The following is a 3,846-nucleotide window of genomic DNA, read 5'->3' as shown; positions in this document are numbered from 1 at the left end:
TTGTTGACCGCCTCCACTTGCCCATTTGCTTGCGGATGTGCGGGGGACGAGCTAAGGTGACTTATGCCAAGCTTGCTGCAAAAGTCTTTGAACTTTGCGTTGTCAAACTGCTTCCCATTGTCTGTCACAATGGCCTTCGGTATACCAAAGCGACATATGATACTTATCCATACGAAGGACGTGAGTCTGGATTCCATTATGTGGGAGAGCGCCTCGGCCTCGGCCCACTTTGTGAAGTAATCCACAGCAACTACAGCGAACTTTGTCTGGCCTTTGCCCAAAGGGAAATGACCAATAATATCTACCCCCCACTGTGCGAATGGCCACGGGGCCGAGATGTGGATTACGTTTCCGTAGCGTTGGCAATTGTCGCAAGTTCTAACAAACTTCTTGGCGTCCTGGCTGAGGGTCGGCCAATAGTATCCGTGTCGGATCACCTTGGCTGACAGCGACCGGGCGCCTGAGTGATTGCCGCATACTCCTTCGTGGATTTCTCTGAGGACGTATAGGCCCTCTTCAGGGGTTAAACATCTTAGTAGAGGCAGGGAAAAGCCGCGCCGGTACAACATTCCTCGTCGGACCACGAACTGAGCTGCCTGCCTTGCCAACTTTCTACACTCCTTGGGGTCTTGTGGTGAATTGCCCCTAATGAAGTCCACAATCGGGTCCACCTATGAGGGCTCTGGAGCGCCAATCACCATCAGATCTGGCTCCAAGAACGAGGGATTATCCAAGATCTCAACGGGGACCGACCTGGCCAAGTCGGTCTCGTATACTGATGCTAACTTGGCCAAGGCGTCAGCGTTAGAGTTTTCTGCTCGGGGAACCCGGCTTACTTCGTAAGTTCGAAACTGGGCGAGGTACGACCTGACCTTGCCCAAATACTTCTCCATTCGGGAGTCTCTGGCTTGGTACTCTTCCTTGATCTGGCTCACAACCAGCTGGGAGTCGCTGAAGACCTTAACATAAGAGGCCCCCAATGCTCTAGCGATTCGCAGACCGACAATAAATGCTTCATACTCAGCCTCGTTGTTAGAAGTTCAGAAGCCGAACCGCAAGGCATACTAAAATCGCTCACCTCCTGGTCCGAGCAAGAGGACCCCGACCCCGCACCCCTTTTCATTGGAGGATCCGTCGACATAGATTGTCCACGGTAGGTCGGACTCGCTCAGCTCGAAAGGTGATGTGAGCTCGGCTATGAAATCTGCCACTGCTTGTCCTTTCAACGCAATTCTGGGTTCGAACTGGATGTCGTACTCACTAAGCTCCATTGCCCACTTCATCAGGCGTCCAGAAGCTTCTGGCTTATGGAAGATGTTTTTTAGAGGCAAGTTAGTGAGCACTACCACAGTATGGGCTTGGAAGTATGGTCTAAGCCGTCGGGCCGAGGTGATTAAAGCGAGAGCCAACTTTTCCATTTGAGGGTATCTGGTATCGGCTTCAGTCATAGCCTTGCTTGTGTAGTAGACCGAATTTTGTCGTGCTTCCTCTTGCCTGATTAGAGCCGAGCTGACTGCACTGTCAGACACTGCAAAGTACAACTGGAGCTTGTCCCCTGGCAGGGGCTTGGCGAGCAAAGGTGCCGAGCAGAGGTAGCTCTTCAACTGCTGAAATGCTTGTTCGCTCTCCGCTGTCCATTCAAACGGCCCTTTCTTTCGAAGGACTTTGAAGAAAGGAAGGCACTTATCTGTCCATCGTGAAACAAACCGATTCAGGGCTGCAATCCTGCCATTGAGGCACTGAAGCTGTTTCAGCGTCTTGGGTGCCTCCATCTCGAGCACGGCTTTAATCTTTTCGGGGTTGGCCTCGATCCCCCGGTGGTTCACCATGAAGCCAAGGAATTTTCCCGAAGAGACTCCAAAGGCACATTTAGCTGGGTTGAGCTTCATTTGATATGTCCTTAGAACCACGAAGGCTTCGGTCAGATCGGACAGATGCGACTTAGACTGCTTGCTCTTGACAAGCATGTAGTCCACATACACTTCCATATTTCGGCCGATCTGCTTGGCGAACATTTTGTTCACCATTCTCTGGTATGTCGCTCCTACGTTCTTTAAACCGAAGGGCATGACGTTGTAACAAAACAGACCTTGGTCTGTTATGAATGCGGTAGGATCTTAATCTGAGACATGCATCTTGATTTGGTTGTACCCAGAGTAGGCATCCATGAAGGTGAGCAGTTTGTGCCCGGCTGTGGGGTCCACGAGCTGATCGATCCTCGGCAGTGGGAAGCAATCTTTCGGGCATGCCTTATTTAGGTTCGTAAAGTCTACGCACATTCTCCACTTTCTGTTAGATTTTTTAACTAATACAACATTGGAGAGCCACTCGGGATACGAAATTTCTTTTATGTATTCAGCTTTCAAAAGTTTGTTAACTTCCTCAATAATTACATCACTCATCTCCTTGTTTATAGGTCTTCTTTTTTGTTTTATAGGTGGGAATGACGGCTCTATGCTGAGGCGATGCGTCATAATCTTCGGGTTAATACCGGACATGTCCTCATGAGACCACGCAAAGACGTCCGAGTTGGATCTGAGGAAGTGGATTAGCTCCTCTCTGTCGGTGGCCCCCAGCTTAGTTCCTATGCTTACCTGCTTCTCAGGACTAAGCAGAGGAACAAGCTCGAGCTCCTCAGTGGGCGCGGAAAACTCCCTTCTCGGCAGGTCGGCCTCGGACTCGAGCGTCCCATCCCCACTGGCGTGAGTTTCGAGGGCGCATACCGATGACCCTTTGAGTGCGGAGGCATAGCACTCCCTCGAAGCAGTATGTTCTCCTCGGACTGTGCCCACGCCATTGGGGGTGGAATACTTCAAAATTTGATGAAGTGTTAAGGGAACGGCCCGGAATGAGTGGATGATGGGTCTCCCAAAGATGGCGTTATAGGCTGATCTACCGTCAATCACCACGAACTCGGCCATTTGGGTGACCTGAGTTTTGTCTTGCCCAAATGTGACCGGCAAGTCGATGCAACCTCTGGGATGACCGATTCTCCAGAGAACCCAACTAGCGGTGTTGGGCTTTTCTTCAACTGCGACCTGGTCCATCCCAGGGCGTGGTAGGTCGGTAGGGACAAGATATTAGCAGATGCGCCCCCGTCTACTAGCACCCTTCTGACCACCACATGATCAATCAAGGGAGCGATCACAAGTGCATCATTGTGGGGCAGGTGGACCTTCTCCAATTCTGCGCTGTCGAAGGTGATTGGGCAGGTCGGCCTCTGCTCCCTGATGATGCACACCTCGCGCCTGGCTGCACGAGCTAACTCCTTTCTTTTATGTCCGGACTGGCCCTCGCTTGGCCCTCCGAAAATGGTGTTGATGACCGCAGGTCGGTCAGTGCGCCGGGGCGGCGTCCGCGAACGCTTCCTCTCTTCCTTTTTTCTGCCGAGCTGGTCCCGGGCTTCCCCACAAATTTCTTGAAGTAGCCATCTTGAATTAGATCCTCAATTTGGCGCTTCAATTCCCAGCAATCCGACGTGTTATGGCCGTGCTCCCGATGGAAGCGGCAATACTTGTCCTTGCTGCGCCTCTCCGGGGCTCCCTGAAGCTTCTCAGGGCGTTTGAGGAGTTTTTCCATTCCGGACTCCTCGATGTTCGTTAGGATCTCGGAAATTGGAATCGTGGTCGGGGTGAAGCGTTCGTAAGGTCGGCTCCTGGTAGGTCCGTTCTCCGCCCTTCGATACTCAGCTCGGCCACTAGAGAAGGATCCCTTGTCCTTGGACTTGGGATCCGCCTTTTCTATATCTTTTCCACTTTTGCCCCGGCCGATCTTTCGTTCTGGTCGGCCGGTTTTGGTTTGGAGGAGCTTCTGTCCATCGATGACTTTCTTTGCCTTCTGTAGCAC

The sequence above is a fragment of the Momordica charantia genome, assembly GCF_013281855.1.
Source record: "Momordica charantia cultivar OHB3-1 chromosome 10 unlocalized genomic scaffold, Mcharantia_2.0 BLBB01000010.1, whole genome shotgun sequence".
In the NCBI taxonomy this organism is placed as follows: domain Eukaryota; kingdom Viridiplantae; phylum Streptophyta; class Magnoliopsida; order Cucurbitales; family Cucurbitaceae; genus Momordica; species Momordica charantia.
Note: the sequence above shows the minus strand (reverse complement) of the source record.